This window comes from Eurosta solidaginis, chromosome X, assembly GCF_040869045.1.
Source record: "Eurosta solidaginis isolate ZX-2024a chromosome X, ASM4086904v1, whole genome shotgun sequence".
NCBI lineage: Eukaryota > Metazoa > Arthropoda > Insecta > Diptera > Tephritidae > Eurosta > Eurosta solidaginis.
In genome coordinates, this window is record NC_090324.1 from 111,644,650 (window position 1) to 111,657,863 (window position 13,214).

Genomic DNA, 13,214 nt, shown 5'->3' on the forward strand with positions numbered 1-13,214 from the left:
CCAGCAACGTTTCAACGGTTGATTGATCGACTCAAAACGTCCTTAAACAAAGTAACTATATTTGTATACTTGGACGATATAATTTTATGCTCGGTCAGTTTGGAGGAGCATCTTCGAGAGCTAAATATGCATTCCGATCGAATTAAACAATTTGTCTTAAGGTCAATAAAAGGAAATGCCGGTTTGCCTGCCGCGAATTTAAGTACCTAGTGCACATCTTAACGCCAGATGGCATACAAGTAGATCCAGAAAAGGTTGCCGCAATATCTCTGCGTAATCCTCCTAAAAATGTATCGTTCCTCCAAGCGTGTTCATGGTACAGGCGTTTCGTACCACAATTCGCGGATGTTGCAAAACCACTTTCACAGCTGACTAAAAAGAATGCATCTTGGGTATGGACAGATGAACAACAAGCTGCGTTTGACAAGCTTAAGCAGCAGTTGATAACATCGCCTATCCTAAAACAAATCGACGAAAACATGCCATACATCATAAAAACCGACGCTAGCGGTTACGCATTAGGAGCAGTTTTGATCCAGGGGGAGGGTCCAGATGAACACCCCGTAGAATACGCGAGTAGACTCTTGACAAAAGCAGAGCAAAATTACTCTAACATTAAGAGGGAAGCTCTTGCCATAGTGTGGGTTGTCCAAAAGTATCGTGGCTACATTGGAGGACCCGAGTTAAAACTCATCACGGACCATCGGCCGCTTAAATGGTTAATGACGCTAAAGTCACCAACCCGACGCCTAGCCCGATGGACATTACTCCTCCAACCATACAATTTAAATATTGACTACAAGCCTGGAAAAATAAATGTTGTGGCAGACATGTTTTCAAGGCCACCTTGTGAAGATAGACATGAGAACAAAGAACCGTGTCATATATGCTCATTTGCTATTGATCTTCCACACCGTGGAGCGAAGGAAATCCGTGACAGCCAACTCAGTGATCCCACACTAAAAAGTATTATTGATTGTTTCGTGGGTGAGACTGATGATGCGGTACATTGGGCCAAGAGAGGATACACGATGAACGATGGCGTTCTCTATTGCTACAGCGACGAAGATAGCGAGGATGCACAGCTGGTTGTTCCGAAGTCCGAAGTCCCAGATATTTTAAATACGTATCACAACAAAGACACTGCTGGTCATTACGGAATCGACCGGACTATGTGAAAGGTATCATCGCGTTATTATTGGCCAGGTATGCGGAAGGATATTGAGAATCATGTCAAAAAATGCATTGAATGTCAGCGCTATAAGATAACGAACCTGAAGCCAATGTCCCTATACCAAAAAAACTGCAGTAAACAACGTTTTGAAGCCATAGCCGTTGATCTGTTTGGACCATTACCACCAGATACGAACGGAATGCAGTGGATTTATATTGTGGAAGATGTCGCTAGCCGGTGGGGGGAGCTCTTTCCACTAAAAGAAGCTTCTGCCGAGAGCTGCGAAAAAACGCTTATAGACGAGGTGTTCCTACGCTGTGGAATCCCTAGACGAATAATCAGCGACAACGGTGTACAATTCGTACCAGGTGTGATGCAGAAAGTTGCCTTTTGTCTGGACATACGCCAAGTATTTACGCCATTCTATCACCCTCAAGCGAATCCGGTAGAGCGGAAGAATCGAGGCTTTAAGACGCAGCTGTCCATTTTGGTAGGCACAAAATATCGCAACTGGGCAGAGAAGTTGCCAGCCATACGGTTCGCAATGAACACAACATGCTGCCAAAGTACTGGTCACACAGCCGCTTATCTTACGTTTGCGCATGAATTGCGTACAATCGACGACGTCAACCATGATTTAAAAGCTATCGTCCATTCGGAAAACTTCATTGCTGAAATCACGCCGTACCTAAGTACACTCGCTGAGGTGTTCAGAGCTACGCAAGAATGCGAACGAAAGCAACAAGACGCTAACAAAGCCGTCACGAATAACAAAAGACGGGACCAAGAAGGTTTAGAAAATGGAGCTAAGGGGCTTGTGACGACTCATGTTTTGAGCAATGCTGTAAAGGGTATAACATCAAAATTTATTCCACGACGAGATGGGCCTTACGTAATTATTGACAAACAAGGTTCAACCTCCTACGTAATTGCTCATGAGGATAATCTTCAGTATCCACTGGGTACATAACATGCATCATCATTGACACCATATCGTAGTTCTGACAACGTTCCCGAAACTCCGGTAAACATTAAGACGCCGAGGACGTCCTCAAAAGGCCACTAAATAGGATACATCATCGGGTTGATTTCTGTATTCTAGGGAGAGACTGTAACAACCACGCTTAACGTCATCAATGATATTTGTTCCATTTTACTTGTAGTATACCATAAATGTTATGTTCAATGTTTTACATGTAGACTCGTTGTAATGTTTTGTGAAAATACCACTCTGTGCTGCGCACAGTAATATCTTAAATTTGCATCACTGACGATCAGCGTCGACATGATCGCCTATAAATACTGTGTAAGCAATGTAGTTGAGAGCCATTCTCGTTTGACTCCCATACATGTTAGTTCGTCCAATATTGCTTTGGTCAACTAGCATTAATAAAGCATACACACAAACGAAATATTAGTACACGCGTTTTTATTCGATTGTCTACAATTCGGTGTGCGACTCTCGTCCTGATTAATAATAATAATATACATTGTATAATAAGACCATAATTTCTTGAGAACCATTTAATGTATTGTGACCTGATAAATCAAAGAAATTTCATAACATCCTACTTATGTGTATGTTCTGCTTTTAATACTAAGCAACATTCAAAAACTTCAAAGAGAATTCCTACATTCAAAAAGGTATTACTAATAGAGGTTTTTATGTATTCGTATAATACGAATCGTATGTATATGAATGTGCGCATGCTAAATTAATATTGAATTACGTAAGCTTTAAAAAGCGGTTTTCTGACGGCACTTCATGTTTCTTAAGAAATTTGGAGTCCCAAAATTGCTAGAATTTGTATTAAAGGTGAAGTCTCTGAATTTACATCGTTGGCATGCATGTTTAGGCAATTGTCAAATAAAAATAAAAAAAGTATTCGAATAATTTTACACACCAAGCGCACCAGTAGGAAATGAGCGCATGTTTGGCAAAGTTTCTGCAAGCCTATCTAATGGCGATTTCCTATCTTTCTTATTGTACTATTTAATAATGTAACGATCACTAAATGTGTACAAAATGATGCTTTTTCGGACAATATTTTATTAAATGAGGACGGAAACTTTCGGGAGAGCAACGAAAATCGTGCAATATTTATTCCAGAAAAGAACATAATCATGTCCACTGCCAAGAGTGGGGAAAGGGTTTTAAAAGTTTGTTTCATAAACTTCAGCCTTAAATTCAACAATTGAAGTTTAAGCACTCTCGCAGTATTACCTTTGCAATTTTTTTCTGCATACTGACGGCCCCAGCGTACACATTAATTCTGCTTAACCGGCTCCCCAATATTTTTTTCAGAAAATACGTACTTATTCTCAGTACTAAGAAGTTGTTTTCATGAGATAAACCAAAGTAGAAAATTATGATCTTAATGTACGTTTTAGCACGACCAATTAAAGGACTTAAAAAAAAAAAAAAAGTATTTTATTACTATCATTTTAAATGACCCCATCAACCAAATGGAGCATTTTAGAAAAATTTTCCAAAAAGTGTTCAGAATGGAAAGAGTTTTTGTTTTTATTTTTATTTTTTTTTTGTTTATGAAGTTGAGACAGCGCACTGCCCTCAAGTCGTCCAGTGAAACCAGGCTAATCCTGTTCATGCCAAGCCGTTGTAAGGCAATGGTTTGTTAACCGTCGAAATCTAAAACTGCTCAGCTACAGAGGAAACCTCATCAGCTAAGTAAAATAAATGCCGTATTAGTAATTAATATATATACATATAATGGATTGAATTAGTAGAAAATTAATTCAATATGTTAATGAATACAGTTAGTTACTATTAAGAGAGGAAAGAGCAGATTTTTGAGCTATTGCATAGATTTTATCGCGGGCTTGGCGACTAAATAAAAAAAATCGTATATTTGTCAAAAAAGGTTCGAAAAGGCTCGAAAAGGTTCGTAAAGGTTCGGAGGCCAAAGACATAAAATTCGATCTCTATCAAAAACAGCGGTGGGCACCACTACATTTACTCGGTTACCAAATTGAGAATGTGTTAGTAAACACGAACGCGTAGCGAGCACGAAAGCAAAATCAATTATTTATTTAGTTTGATTTCAATGCTTGAACGGAGAACACGTGTCACACGCACTCTTTGGTACTCTGTTTTAAGCGCGCGTGCGACACTTTCTAAGCGTACGACCACCGAAATCAAACTAAAAGAGCTGTCGTTGATTTTCACGAAGTAGCCATTGTGCTATCGCTTATCGTATACATATATGGTCGCTTACAAGCCAACCTAATAAAACCGCACTGCGTTTTTTTTAGCGCACGCAAACAACCGGCGTTTTTTGGCCTAACCCAAATAAGCAATCGTTGCGACAATGTAAAGCATGTGTGCAAACGTCAAATCTAAATGTCACGCAGAACAAAAATTGGAAATCGAGTTAGGTTTTCACGCACCAAATTCAATTTGAGTTGCTCTCATACAAGTTGTATGTGCATGAGACATTTTTGACAGAAAATGGCTTGCGTGCGTTTATATTAGGTTGGCTTGTTAGCAGGTGCTAAGCTCACGCCTACCCCGGATCATAAAGTTAAAGTTAAAGTTAAACTTAATGTTAGGGTTAAAGTTAAAGTTAAAGTTAAGGTTAAAGTGAATGTTTAAGTTAAAGTTAAAAATAAAGTGAAAGTTAAAGTTAAAGTTAAAGTTAGAGTTAAAGTTAGAGTTAAAGTTAAAGTTAAAGTTGAAGTTAAGGTTAAAGTTAAAGTTGAAGTTAAAGTTAAAGTTAAAGTTAAAGTTAAAGTTAAAGTTAAAGTTAGAGATAATAGATATTTTAAATTAAACAATAAAATTTATGAGCAACGTTACGGTATGCCCATGGGTTCCCCAGCATCCCCCGTCATAGCAGACATTGTAATGGAAGAATTAATGGAGAAATTTGAAGATGACTTCCCTTATAAGCCACGTTTGCTTACCAAATACTTCGATGACCTTTTCGCAATTGTAAAAACTGATACGGTGGAAGAATTGCTAAATATTCTAAATGGATACAACAGGAGTATTAAATTTACAATTGAGGTGGAGAAGGATGGAAAACTACCGTTTCTCGATACTCTTGTTATAAAAAAGAATAACCAATTATGTTTTGATTGGTATAAAAAACCTACCGCGTCAGGTAGATTAATTAACTTTAATTCTAAACATGACAAATCTACAATAGTCAATACGGCCATAAATTTTATCAACAGAGTTCTCTCCATCAGCGATGAAGTTTATCATAAAGAAAACATTAAAATAATAATAAATGTTCTAGAAAATAATGAATTTCCCACACGCAAAATAAAAAACTTTATAAGAGATTATTATAAGAAACCCACTGCGAGAAAAAATGCCGAAAATAATAAAATATATAAATCGACTACATTTGTGTCAGGCCTGTCCAACAGAATAAAATATTCAAATATTTATGACAAAGAGAAATGTAATTTAGCCTTTACCTACAATAATACGTTGCGACAAATTTTCAGTAATACCAAGAGCAGAATAGATAAATATGAGAAATCGGACTTGATATATAAAATTCTATGTAATGGTGACGGGTCCCACGTATGCGACAAAGTATATGTGGGGACTACTAAATCGAAACTAAAAACGAGGATTTCCGTGCATAAAACGAATATTAAAAATCGCAACAACCCTAATGATGGCAAAACGGCGCTAACACAGCATTGCAGAGAAACTGGACACTCTCCCAATTTAGAAAATATAGAAATTCTACAGCAAGAGAGGAATTACAACAAACGCTACATATTAGAGATGCTGCACATCATAAACACACCCAGCGACAAACGCATGAACTTCAAATCTGATACAATTGGTATTGCCTCTGCCTTTAGGCAGCTGATCAACAACAACAACAATATTAGATAAGAGCATCTCCCACTGTTTACCAAAGAGTTCACCTGCAGACTGCAGCTGATATCACTTGAGCGGCGCTCACTACTCATTAGATAACTTTCTGCTTATGTTCAATTTTTGTTTATGATAACGGCTTTGTGTTATTTACATTTTATTGTTATTTGCTTTGCACTGTTCGTAAACTTATATTTTTGTTACACTAGTTGACATATTGCATTCAACAATGTAAGTTCTGTACTTGTGCAAATGTGTATTTTTATGATTTTAATATGTATGTTTGTTCTTTTCGTACCTAGTCCTGATGATGACTTCAGACTGAAGTCGAAATATCGACAAATTAAATAATATAATTGTATATCAAAAATTTACGTGTTATGTTTTATTAAGAATATACAATTATTTGGCCTAGAGCTCGATTTGATTTAAAAAGTTAAAGTTAAAGTTAAAGTCAAAGTTAAGGTTAAAGTTAAAGTTAAATTTAAAGTTAAAGTTACAGTTAAAGTTAAAGTTAAAGTGAATGCTAAAGTTTAAGTTAAAGTTAAAAATAAGGTTAAAGTTAAAGTTAAAGTGAATTTTGAAGTTAAAGTGAAAGTAAAAGTTAAAAGTAAAGTTAAAGTTAAAGTTAAAGTTAAAGTTAAAGTGAAAGTTAAATATTAACTTCTCATTTATTCAATAAAGGAAAAAATTTGTTTTCTTATCGGTCACCACGCTTAAAAAGGTTAACTTGAATTAATATCAAAGACAAAACTTGAATTAATATCAAAGAAAACAAAATGTTGCATAAATATTATAATTGCATAAGTTGATAATATGCAATAGCTTTACCGCGGCAGTCCCCGAGTGCCACACGTCCTTTTTTTTAATATAAAAAAGCGAGTCCGAAAGATCAAATGTGCTAGAGTGGGAGTTGTAATTCTAACATACACAGCGGAGGGGCTCATTTATTTCAAAATTTGTTTTCCAATATTTTAGGTAGAGATGTTTAAGATGTCTTTAGGGCCGGGAAGGGACATTAAAGTTGTTTACTTCGCTGAACAGGAATGAGTTGGAGGCCGAACCATTTAGTTATTTAATCATAAATACAATTCCAAGCATTTCCCTACGACTAGTAAGGAAATCTCTTAAGGAGAAAAGTAAGAATTGTTTTTGGACTGATTCTAGCCGATCAATATAAACCTGGTAGCTCGGTTTCCAATTTATTGCACCATATTCTAATATCGACCTGACGAATGTTTTAAAAAGAGCCTTTAGTAACGTAGGGGTCGCTGAATTCTTTATACCATGGCTTTTCAAATGCCAGAACACCTCTAGCCTTATTAACAGTTGCAGTAATATGAAGGTTGAAGTTAAGTTTACTGTCCATATCAACCCCAAGGTCTATAAAACTGTATACATACCTGTTCAAGATTATAATTGTTAAGAGTGTAAGAAGCTGGCTGAAGTAATATATGTACACAAATTTGCATTTTTTTTAGATTAAGTGGCACCAATTGAGCAATGTGTCCAAATCTGATTGCAAAATAGACCTTTCTTCGCTTGACGCATAGGATAAAAAAGATTTACATCTTCCTTTGCAAGAGAAAAACTAAATATTATTATTAACTTATTTATTTGGGCGAAATCCAAAATTTTTTTGCTAACGTATTCTTGGAAAGGACACGGCGATATATATTGTATGAGCAATAAAGTTTCCAATTGGGTAGGTAGTCCAATATTGTGCTTATGTCATTAATGAATTTTTTATTTTTATATATTTTTTGTTTATAACAATAGAAAAAACATCGCCTTCCAGACACAGTGTAGCATTTTCAACGAACACGAAATATAAAGAAAAAAGCTTATAGCCAGCTAACGTGATTAAAAGTACAATATAGTTACACTATTAATAAAAAATCACGTTGTTGTCATGCGAATTTCATCTTTTTATATCAACAAATTTTCAAAAAGCCTTCAAAACGATACCAATCATATTTTTCATTAAAAATAATGGTAAATTTTGATAACATTAGCTGCCAAAACTTTCTAAAATTTCAAAACTATTGCAGAGGCTCCAAGAAAACAAGAAAAATCGTTTTTACAAATTAAAATCTGTACAAAATCCCCCTTTCTCTTTGATTTTGATCCCCCTTATGCCTTTATTTGTACCAAACACAACGGGAAGCTTAGTCAATGCACACGGATATCACACCCCTGGTTTATTTTATGTTATGCACACAATGCCAAAGACTTGGTAAAACGGAAAAAATGTTTTTTTAAGTTTCAGAGTAGCTTGTTTTTTTTTTTTTTGGTTTTTGTTTTGATAATGACTTATACTTAGATACATTGAAACATTCTTTAGAGATGTTGTTCAATTTCGATACATATTTGCTAGTAACAGTATTCAAGGCTATCCCAGATGTGAGTTTTGCTTCATAAAGATATCATTAACATGCTGTAAAGAATTCAGGATACTTGTGCATGGTAAAATAGACATAGGTCCAAAATTATAAAATGTAAAATCACTGATTAGCAAAGTTAAGAAATGATGAAATAATTGTTTTGCAAAAACAAGCTTATATCTGCAAGCGAAACAGTCTCGCGGCTTGAGAATATATACTTTGGAAAGATCAAAAAATGCCAGGGCTTTGAATAATACAATCACATTTGATGTGTTTTTGATATAAAGAGGAACACCTTGCACAACTATCTGACGTCTACCGTTTCAGGCTTTTAAACGCATTTTCTCCACCTTCACTTCACTATAATCTACAAGAAGAACTTTATTATATTCCGTATTTATGTGGCAATAGATTTCTACTTAACTTTTAGAAAAATTATGCTTATTCTTGTAGAAAATACCAAAATACTGTTATACAATATAAAATATCAAAACATTGTGTCAGAGTTACCGTCACTATTGAATGCGAGAACCACATTTGGGATTTATAATTGGAAATTATTTTATTGGAAATAATATTTTATTCCAATTATGTTTTATGAATGTATTAAGTCATTTCCTCGTGTTTCTTATTTATTTCAATCAGAACTGAAGCATGTAAAATTGAGTTCCAATAATTTAGGGCAAAATTCCCCTAATAACACTTTTTAGAATCAAACATAATGTTTTAAATGAAATATGGCAGCCCGGTTACTTATAACTATTTTGACACTTTCAAACCAATCACAGGTATGTTAGCCATCAAAAGTACGAAAGCGTCAACCCTGAAAGCGGATATTTCAATGGAACTGAATGAAAAAGTGATTGCAATCAACAAATTTTGCAATCATCGTGAGTGGGAGTGCTCTCGATGCATTCACAATCAATCTGAATGCTTTTTTTACAGTCATGCAATCACTAACGGAATTTTTGAATGGAAAAAATGAAATCGCATTCAAACTTGGCTTATATATATGAAATCAAACAATTATATTTGTAAAATGAATCCATCTTGATTTATAATTGTATTGCTTGAATCATTTTATAGCTCTGCCTTGTACAAACGGTTACATCGCTCATGCAATATGTATGTACGTATGATTAGTATATAGGAACTTTAAAACATAAGTATTTGTTTAGAATATTTTAGTATAAATAAGTCGAAATTTAATGAATAAAGTTAATTCCATCTGGGCCGCTTCCGCTTAAATGGCACTACACCGAATTCAAATATTTTTATTCTAATATTACACCAGGTCTCTCACTAAGTGCCAAGTTTTATGTCTCTAGGTAACCGGGAAGTTAGTTAAAAATGGATTGAAAAATTCACAAATTAAAATTTGTTTTCTTACTATCTCGATCCGCGTGCCACCTAGCGATTTTTTTTGATCAGATGTTAAATTGTCACCGGGTTCTGACCCACGGCCCATGGTTCAATTCTCTAGCTCACCGGCAAGTTACTCAAAAATCGATAGCAAGATTCCCCTCGTTTTTCAGGGATTTGTAGTTATCTCAATTAGCACGCCACCTAGCGGAACTTTGTTTTTATAAATTGTATTGACACCGGGTCTCGAACTATGCGCTAAGTTGCAAGTCTCTGTGTAACCAGGAAGTTAGTTAAAAATGGATTGGAAGATTCCTAAATTAAAATTAATTTTCCTAATATCTCGATCCATGCGCCACCTAGTGCAATTTTTTTGATCATATTTTGCATTGTCACCGGGTTCTGACTTACGGTTCAAGTTTCATATCTCCAGCTCACCGGGAAGTTATTCAAAAACCGATTGCAAAAATCCCTCGTCTCTCAAGGATTTGTAGTTATCTCACTTAGCGCGCCACCTAGCGGAATTTTGTTTCCTGTAAATTGTATTGTCACCGCGTCTTGAACTATGTGCTAAGTTACAAGTCTCTAGGTAACCGGGAAGTTAGTTAATAATGGATTGAAAAATTCCCAAATTTAAATAAATTTTGCTAATATCTCGATCCGTGCGCCACCTAGCGGATTTTTTTTTTGATAAAATGTTGCATTGCCGCCGCGTTCTAACTTTCGGCTCAAGTTTCATTTCTCCAGCTCACCGGGAAGTTACTCAAAAATCGATTGCAACATTCCCCTCGTTTTTCAAGGATTTGTAGTTATCTCACTTACCGCGCCACCTAGCGTAATTTTGTTTTCTGTAAATTGTTTTTATTTTATCGACCTATTGATAAAGTATTCAAGGTTGGAAACGTGCTCAAGGCCAGAACAATAATTTTTTGTAATGATTATTGTTTTTTTAATATTTCTATAATTGAAAAATTTTTTTGTTTTTGGAATAGTAAATAGAAAATTTTTCAGACAACCTGCCATAGCTGTGCAGATAGATCCATTTCGAAGGGTGCTAAGCCTTCATCATCAGTACGCTTTAGGCAACGTTGCGCTAACCATTTAGCTATACAGCGGTGGTTTGCTTGACTGACAAATTGCTACTTCTATTCCTTTCTACTAAATATATTTATTCAGCGTTGCGCCATCTGTTTCAAGACACTGATAATGTTGGATTTGTTTATTGTCAATTACTTTGTTTGACATTTCCCAAGTGCTAATGGTTTATTCACAATTGTTTTTGTTTTATCGGCGTATTGATAAAGTATTCAAGGTTCGAAACGAGCTCAAGGCTAGAATAATAATTTTTTGTAATGATTATTGTTTATTATATTCAGTTGAGCAGAGCTCACAGAGTATATTAACTTTGATTGGATAACGGTTGGTTGTACAGGTAGAAAGGAATCGAGATAGATATAGACTTCCATATATCAAAATCATCAGTATCGAAAAAAAATTCGATTGGGCCATGTCCGTCCGTCCGTCCGTCTGTCCATTAACACGATAACTTGAGTAAATTTTGAGGTATCTTGATGAAATTTGGTATGTAGGTTCCTGGGCACACATCTCAGATCGCTATTTAAAATGAACGATATCGGACAATAACCACGCCCACTTTTTCGATATCGAAAATTTCGAAAAATCGAAAAAGTGCTATAATTCATTACCAAATACGGATTAAGCGATGAAACTTGGTAAGTTAGTTGAGCTTATGACGCAGAATAGAAAAATGGTAAAATTTTGGACAATGGGCATGGCACCGCCCACTTTTAAAAGAAGGTAATTTAGAAGTTTTGCAAGCTGTTATTTGGCAATCGTTGAAGATATCACGATGAAATTTGGCAGGAACGTTATTCTTATTACTATATATCTGCCTACTAAAAATTAGCAAAATCGGAGAACGACCACGCCCACTTAAAAAAAAAAAAATTTTTTTAATTCGAATTTTAGAGTATATAAGTAAATTATGCCAACATTCAACTCCAGTAATGATATTGTGCAACAAAATACAAAAGTAAAAGAAAATCTCAAAATGGGCGTGGCTCCGCCCTTTTTCATTTAATTTGTCTAGGATACTTTTAATGCCATAAGTCGAACAAAAACTTACCAATCCTTGTGAAATTTGGTAGTGGCATAGATTTTATGACGCTAACTATTTTCTGTGAAAATGGGCGAAATCGGTTGAAGCCACGCCCATTTTTTATACACAGTTGTCCTTCTGTCCTTCCGCATGGCCGTTAACACGATAACTTGAGCAAAAATCGACATATCTTTACTAAACTCAGTTCACGTACTTATCTGAACTCGCTTTGTATTGGTGTAAAAAATGACTGAAATCCGACAATCACGATATCGAAAATTACGAAAATTGAAAAAAAATGCCATAATTATATACCAAATACGAAAAAAGGGAGGAAACATGGTAATTGTATTGGTCTATTGACGCAAAATAAAAAAAAAAAAAATGTAAGGCGCGATAACCTCCGAAGAGATCTAAGGCCGAGCTTCTCTTCCAAGTTGCGTCGTGCTCTTCTTGATTTTCCCTACAAATTGGTCGGACGGGACCTACATGTTTTATGCCGACTCCAAACGGCATCTGCAAGGCAGATGAGTTTTCACTGAGAGCTTTTCATGGCAGAAATACCCCCGGAGCGCTTGCCAAACACTGCCGAGGAGCGACCCCGCTTAGAAAAATTTTCTTCTAATTTAAAAACCTTATTTCTAAAATTTTGATGTTGCTTTGCCCGGGGTTCGAACCCAGGGCATACGGTGTGGTAGGCGGAGCACGCTACCATCACACCACGGTGGCCGCCAATATGGACGCAAAATATAACTTTAGAAAAAAACTTGGTAAAATGGGTGTGACACCTACCATATTAAGTAGAAGAAAATGAAAAAGTTTTGCAGGGCGAAATCAAAAGCCCTTGGAATCTTGGAAGGAATACTGTTCGTGGTATTACATATATAAATAAATTAGCGGTACCCGACATATGAAGTTCTGGATCACCCTGGTCCACATTTTAGTCGATATCTCGAAAACACCTTCACATATACAACTAAGGGCCACTCCCTTTTAAAACCCTCATTAATACCTTTAATCACCCCTGGTCCACCTTTATGCCGATATCTCGAAAAGGCGTCCACCTATATAACTAAGGCCCACTCCTTTTTAAAATACTCATTAACACCTTTCATTTGATACCCATATCGTACAAAAAAATTCTAGAGTCACCCCTGGCCCACCTTTATGGCGATATCTCGAAAAGGCATCCACCTATGGAACTAAGGCCCACTCCCTTTTAAAATACTCATTAACACCTTTCATTTGATACCCATATCGTACAAACAAATTCTAGAGTCACCCCTGGTCCACCTTTATGGCGATATCTCGAAA

The 13,214-nt window shown here is 35.7% G+C and overlaps 1 pseudogene; it reads left to right on the top strand.

Moving 5' to 3' along the window:
* The first annotated feature begins 1,208 nt into the window (after positions 1 to 1,208).
* The window catches only part of LOC137235076 (DNA repair endonuclease XPF-like), a 28,964-nt pseudogene continuing 16,958 nt past the window's right edge, over positions 1,209 to 13,214 (top strand).